Source organism: Vicugna pacos, chromosome 1 (genome assembly GCF_048564905.1).
Source record: "Vicugna pacos chromosome 1, VicPac4, whole genome shotgun sequence".
Lineage (NCBI taxonomy): Eukaryota > Metazoa > Chordata > Mammalia > Artiodactyla > Camelidae > Vicugna > Vicugna pacos.
The window spans coordinates 74,048,593-74,056,254 of record NC_132987.1 but is presented as its reverse complement, the minus strand read 5'-3'; positions in this window follow the sequence as shown (position 1 = coordinate 74,056,254).

Genomic DNA, 7,662 nt, shown 5'->3' with positions numbered 1-7,662 from the left:
GTTTCAAGCATAGGATCTCTACACAATGAACACTTGATTTTTGCTGAATTAGTTAATAAAACTACAAACTAAAGACAGATAGTATTAGTAAATGTTATTTGTAATTTAGTAGGTGAAAATAAGCCATTCAACTCAGGTAAAGTCAGTGTACGTTTAGAGTGGACTTGGTCATAGGACGATCACACACAGTTTTTGAATATTTAAACATAGGTGATAGGAATTACTCTGATGTTTGGTTCGAACTCTTTAAGAGCCTCTCAGCTCCTGATAAAGTGTTAAGAGTAGGAGTGGCTCCAACATACTTAGTATTCCATTTCTAAAAGAGTGAAAATACTGGCTGATACAACAGAACGGCCAAGGAAACTCAATTTAACTGAGCAGTATCTTTAGTAATATTTTCCCTTGACATCTGCGACTAGTAGCCAAGGACATAATTGAGTCAATATACAAATAACCAAACTATTTTCCACAGGAAATTTTAAACTAAAAAAAAAAAATCCCATTCAATAACAAAAGAACATTTTGAAGAGATTTGACCAGGAAGTACAAATAATCAGATATGTACATAAAAAATAAAATAAAATAAATTTAAAATTGCCTCTGTGTATCATACTTGATTTTGTTCACTTTCATTTTCTTATTTCTCTTTTTTTCTCTGACTCTCATTTTAAAATTGAGGAAGTTTGGCTTTTAACTTTTTAATAAACTTCTGCTGATTATCTGCTCTAGATTGGTGTTTGAAGGACTAGGACTGTCTACAGCTTCTTAGAGAAGATGGTACATTTGATTGTGTCACCAAAGACTAGTGCCCACCTGTTGCTTTGCAGAATATACTCTCATACCAGTCCCCTCTAAGCCTCAGTTTCCTCAACTGCAAGATGGAGATCAGGACTCGTGTTTACATGGCTGTTGCAACAATCCAATGAGAACCACTAGACACTGCAGATCATTGGTGTCCATGCATTATTAGCGTGGCCTTTGTGTGGGGAGGACAAAAGATAGACACACAGACAGTACGGAGAAAATTATTTGGGTTCAACCTGGAAGCAGCCATGAGACCGTCTGTCTTGTAAATGGCCTGATGTCCCATGATGAAGAATAACTGACCCACTCAATTACATTTAATCCAAATCTACAACCACCTTTTGAAAGGCCACTGTGATAGACACTAGAAATACTGAGATAAAAGATATGTGGTTCCTGCCCCAAAGGACATGAGCCATGAATATCCTTGGAGCTCTGTGTATTCACTAGTTTTATTCCTCCAAGAAATGCTTGTTGAATTTGTTCAGTTGACAGAACCTGTGCTAAATACTGTGACAAAAACAAAGAACAGGGCACGCTTCATTCTTGGCAATCTTGTGTTGTATAGCAAAACAAAACACTTTCTCAGCCTCTTCCTCTACAATGAAGGCCTAAACTTCACCAGCCACTTGTTCTTCAGTTGCTCTCAATTGGGTGTGCAGACCAACCACTTATTTAAAAAGACTTTTTTAATGCACATATGAATGTGTGTATATGTGTACATATGTACAGATGTATGTATATACTATGTGCAGACTGGTTGATCACCATTTTGTTTCTAAATGCAAAACAAACCATCTGTTAAAAAAATTATTTCAGGGTTTTGCCAAAGATCCATGCTAAGCAGCAAAGCTTTCATGTGTGCTTTGAGTCCCTGCTCTTTTTAAGATAAATTGTTTTTCCCCTTCTTTCTTTTCCCCTTGCCAAAAGAATGAGCTACTCTTTCCACTCCTTGTCATGGTTTATTGTGTATTAAGCTTCTGTTGGGGATTCTTAGAATTCTGAACGCTCACAAAGTGCATTATGTCTAATGTAATTGAAAAGAAACATGGCCTGAATATATCAACATTATTACACTTTTCAAGTAGTGTCAGTTGATGTGAGCATTTTCAAAGCCCTGTTATTTAATATGGATAAGTTGGATACTTCCAGGACAAAAACTATAGACTCTGGAAAAATGTTTTCTTAATGTTCAGACAAATGGATGCATATATCTGTATCTACATTAACCATAGAATGTATACCTACACACATATATACACTTTATCCTTCTGGGGGTGTGTGTGCGTGTGTGTGTATATGTATATATATCTCCATGGGGGTGGGGGCACGTGTATAGTGGTAGTCTAAAAATGGCCCCCAAAGATATCAGGTACTAATTCCTAGAACCTGTAAATATTACTTTATTTATTTAGAAAAATAATCTTTGTCCATGTGATTAAGGATCTTGAGATGGGGATATTAGTCTGTGTTATCCAGGTAGACCCTAAATGCAATCCCATATGTCTGTATAAGAGGGAGGCAAAAGTAGATTTGACACAGACGGAAGAGGAAGAGGAAGAGGCAATGTGGACCATGGAGGCTGAGACTGAAGTGACACAGCCCCAAGCCAAGGGTTGCAGGGAGCCAAAAGAATCCAGAAGAGGCAAGACCCAAGTGGCCCCCAGGGCTTCGGTGGGGCGGGGGGAGCACAGCTTTTCTGTCACCTTGATATTAACCCACTAAAGTCAATTTCAGACCTTTGACCTCCAGAACTGTGAGAGTATAAATTTCTATTGTTTTAAGCCACCAGATTTGTGGTCATTTGTTACAGCAGCAATGGGAAACACAAATACACACACACACACACACACACACACACACACACAAGCCACATAGAGTATGTGTATAAATGTGTGAGCAAAACCATCATTGCACTTGAAAAGAAGAAAAAGGTACCATCTGTATGGGAACCAGAACTGAGAGGAATCTCTAAAAGACAAAAGGTATATAGACTGAACTGATTAGAAGCCACAATTAACTATGCTTAATTAAACAATTGAACAGATGGAATTTGGCACCAAGAAACTCCATACCTGGAGAATGATGGGTGTCAGAGGCAATAAACACGGTGGCTGGGAGGAGCAGCTGAGCTGACCAACCCTGCCCTGCTGACTCGTCACATGATGGGAGTGGTTGCTTGCAACAGGGAGGCAGGAGATCGATTCAGTTAGAGAGCATGGACAAGGGACAATGTGCGTGGGACTGTGATACCTGGGAGGAGTGGTGAGCACCCACACTCAGGAAGAACAGGCACCCAGGGGCCGTCCTGCCACACCACACTTTCCTCATACTTCCAGTGAAATGGTGTCCTGGCTGGCTGCACGAACACTGACAGTCAGATAACCAAAACTAAAATTCCACTGCAAAGAAGAGTAAACAATCTGGAATGATAAGATATTTGAGGAAGCCGAAACATGAGAGAGAGAGAGAGATGAATGAATGGAAGAGCTCAATGAATGGAAGAACCTAAGATGGAGAAACAGAGCTAATGGAGCAAGCTAAATAGAGCTCTTTCTTTCTTTCTTTCTTTTTTTGAAAGCATAATTAGCATCCTTAAGAGAGATGAAAAAAGCTATTGCAGACATAAAAATAGTCAACCTCCCTCATAGAGCCCAGGCCTGCCCCACCGCCAGGAGTACGAAAGCAGATTAGAACGAGCCTGTTTGCAGCCAGGCAGATCCAAAGTGAGAGCCAACCCAGAAATCCAATTCCTTCTCACAAATTCACCAGGTAGATACACCACCCTTCTTCTCGTAGGAAGGTATGAGTGAGGAAAAGAGGCCAAGAATTACAAGTGTTTGTATATAATGCTGTCTGTTGAATGGAGTAAACATTCATTTCTATTTTCATAAAATATGAGAATCAGAGATTGTATCCCCATTAGATACGAATCTGTCCAAAACGAGTTCTTGTAATACTGTGCATATGCATGACATTTTACAGTTTACAAAGGACTTTTTTCATAATTATCTCATGTGGCCCTTACGAGGTTCTTCTGGAATGTAGCAAGTTGGAGGCTCAAAACAGGAACTGTATAAGTAACCATGGGTCTTGTAACTCTAAGATCTGCACATAGATTTCCATGATGACCCAACTGTTAAAAGATTTAAGATTAAATAAATGTCACAGTGATCATAACATTTCAGACCCATTTTTATTTTCATTTAGGACAATATGGTCCAAAAATAAAAAGAGGCACAAAAAATAGATGATGAAAAATAAGTGAAATCAGATAGACACAAATAACGAAATGAATCATCTCCATCCTTGACATCCTCCTCTCCCATTAGCATCAACACTCACCCTGGTCAGAACCTGGAAGTCATTTCTCCCTCTTCCTAACCTTTTTTGACCAAATTCTACTCTACAGATACGACATTCAAAAATATAAATCTAACCACCACCCTCCTCACCCGCCATGGAAGATGCTGTTAATGAGGTGAACCTACAGCTGTTTTCAACTCCCTTCTTCCTGAGCACTCCCAACTAAACAGGCAATTGAGCTCCCACAGCTCTCTTGCACCTAGGAACAGCCACAGTGCTTATTTGTGGCACCAGCTATGAAGACTTCTGAGTGGCTTCTGGGAAGACTTTACTTTTTTAGTAAAAGGAATCTATGTATTGAATCCTCCCAACACCAGCCAGTACTCTGAGAGAGATAGCTAAGAGTATTATTTTATTACTCTGAAATACTCCAATGGAAATAGCATGATAGCACTCATTCCTGGTATTTAAACCCTTTGACTACCTTCAACCATTCCCCAACCCCACACCCTTGGCCCTGGCAGCCACCAATCTGCTCTCAGTTTCTATGAGTTTGTTCTGTTTGTTTGTTTTTTAGGTGCCACACACAAGTGAGATCATACAGCATTTGTCTTTCTTTGTCTGATTTATTTCACTTAGCATAATGCCCACGAGTTTCACCCATATTGTTGCAAATGGCAAGATTTCCTTCTTTATGGCTGAATAATATTCCATTGTATAAGTATACCATATCATCTTTAACCATTTATCCATTGGTGGAAACTTAAGTTGTTCTGTGTCCTGGCTATTATAAATAATGGTGCAATTTGAGCTTTGAGATACTGACTGGATATCCTTCAGATATATATCCAAAAGTAAAATTGCTGTATCATATGCTAGTTCTATTTTTTAATTTTTGAAGGAAATCCCACACTGTTTTCCACAAGGGCTGTACCAGTTTATGTCCTCACCACCAGTGCACAAGAGTTCCCTTTTCTCCACTCCCATGTCAACACTTGTTACTCTTGCCTCTCTAATAATGGACATTCTGACATGTGTGAAGTGTCTAATAATAGGCATTCTCATTGTGGTTTTGATTTGCATTTCTCTGATGATCAGTAATACTGGGCACCTTTTTTGTGTACTAGTTGGCCATTTGTTTATCTTCTTTGGGAAAAAATGTCTATTCAGGTCCTTTGCCCATTTTAAAACCCTGATTGTTTTTTGCTACTAAGTTATATGAGTTTCTTTTATAGTTTAGATACATGGGTCACTGTTCAGGCTCCCTGGCTGTGCAGAGCCAGTGGCTGCCCTTAACAGCAGGGCAGTAGTGTTGGCCGGGATCCCTGCCTGAGCACAGCTGTAGGATGGGCTCTGCAGCTGCCTAGATTCTTTAGTCAGGCTTCCTGGTCACGTGGGACTAGAGGCTATACTCCGAAGTTGGGCAGGGCTGAAAACTGGCTTCCCTGCCTGGGCAGGGCCATAGAATGCGCTCCATTGCCCATATGGCTTGTTGGTGGGGACCTGAATTAGACAGAACTGCCTACCAAGCTCCCTGGCTAGACAGTATTGCTGGCTCAGCTCTGCAGATGGTCAGAGCCACTGGCCAGGATCTCTGCTTGAGCACCACTGCAAGTAAGGATGTGGTTTCCCCAAATCCGAGCACTGGTTGCTATAAACCTCATCCTTCTTTTCTGTCTCTATCTGATCCCCGGTGAGTAAGCCCCATTGATTCCCCTACTGATCTCTGTGGGGTGAAATCTGAGTGGGTGTCCCAGGAAGTGTCCCATAAGACAGGGGGAGCTATACAACCTGGGCTCTCTTTTTCCTACTGGAGAAACCATAGGCCCAGAGGGCCCCTCTCCATGTACCTCAATGACAGCCTGGGGAAGGGAAGACGTGGTCAGAGTGTAGCCACTCCTCTTATCCATCTAACGTGGTCCTCCAAGGTCTCTGTGATTCAGGGGGTGCTTCAGCCTCACCCCTATGTTGTGGAATTTTCTCTTAGTATCTTGTCTATGGATAGTTGCTAGCTGGTCTTCTTGTGAGGGGGATTGGAGTCAAGAACAACCTATGCCACCAACTTCTTAACTTCTGTTCCCAATGTCATAGTATGTAAAAGATAAAGAAATATAAAATTAGCCTTGCTGCTCAGAAATGGAATCACGTTTACAGTTAGCCCAAATTTTGTTATATAGGGTGAAGTTATGCCCTACCCAAAAGTATACCTTTGGGAATACATACTGTCAAAATTAATAGCATAGTGTTGTTCATTTATATCACCTTTCCTGGACACAAGTACCTTTGAACCCAGATAAGCAAAATAGAAGAATTTTGTGAGATGGGAAATTTATATTCTCCCTCTACCCCTTATTCCCATCTTAGAAATAGTTCCAGTAGAGTCCTCATTCTACTCCCCCTCATAGCCAATCATTTGAATAACTAATCCAACCCTTAAAATTTTTTTCCAACAGCTTTTGAGAAACAAGGGTTTCAAATTCCATTCTAATTTTTCAATAAAACTACTGTTCTAAGAATGAAAAGGAATAGCCATACAATATTATTTTTCTTTGTTCATTTCTGTACATTGGTAGAAGGCAAACACATACCTTAATCAGAAGAACTATATCCAACTGAGCCAAATTGATAGACAATTTGCTCTTCGAGACCTTTAATTATATTCTCCAAAGTTGCTTCTGTTACAGGATAAGCAGACCCACTATAGTGCAGACTCAATCCCATTTAAAACCCACGCACAGCTCCCTGGGGCTACCAGGATTAGTAGAATGCAGTCTATTTGCCAGCTGTGCACAGGCCCTTGCCCTCAGGCAGTCTTACCTGGGCCATTTCAAAGAATTTCTTTCTTGTACACAAGGTAAATTTCTTACCACCTCAGTGAGCAGACACAAAGGGCATCTGTAAGTGCATCAATGCATGACCTGCGTTCCTTCGTGCCCATTCATTTCAAAGTAGCTTCTAACTAGTGATGTGATTAAGGCAACCACCTTTGTCTTCCAATCCCCTTCTGAGCAAGCAACTTCACTTTAATTTTTCCTCTAAATTTCTATAGGGAATTTGAAAACTGAGTTTCTCATACAGGATTTTCCTTATGTTCAGTCGTCTAGGTCTCATTTGCCTTGACCATATAGCAAGGCTACTAGCTGCAGGCACAGAGTTTGTAAGTATCCAAACAACTGTCTACGGCTGGAGTTTAACTCCACTTCTGATGTTAAATAGACAATCCCCAGCTCTGTTCATTGTGCAGATTTGTGTTGCCTTCTTTCCTTCAGGCTTATTCTCTTCAGGGTTCTGCCTTGATTTCCACACAGCAACGTGACTCTCAAGCCAGGAATGCCAATCAGTTAAAAGTGAACATTGCCAATTAATCAGGCCTTGCCTCACCTGAGAGAAAATCCTAAGGTTCAGACAGCAGTGGGGCTGGGGAGGTCCTCAGAGGCCTCTATTAATGTTCTTACAGACAATAAATCAACTCGCCCCTACATGTGTTGAACACCTCCAGACACCCCCTTCTGCATGCTCTAGAATACACCACTTCCACTTTATGAGAGAGTC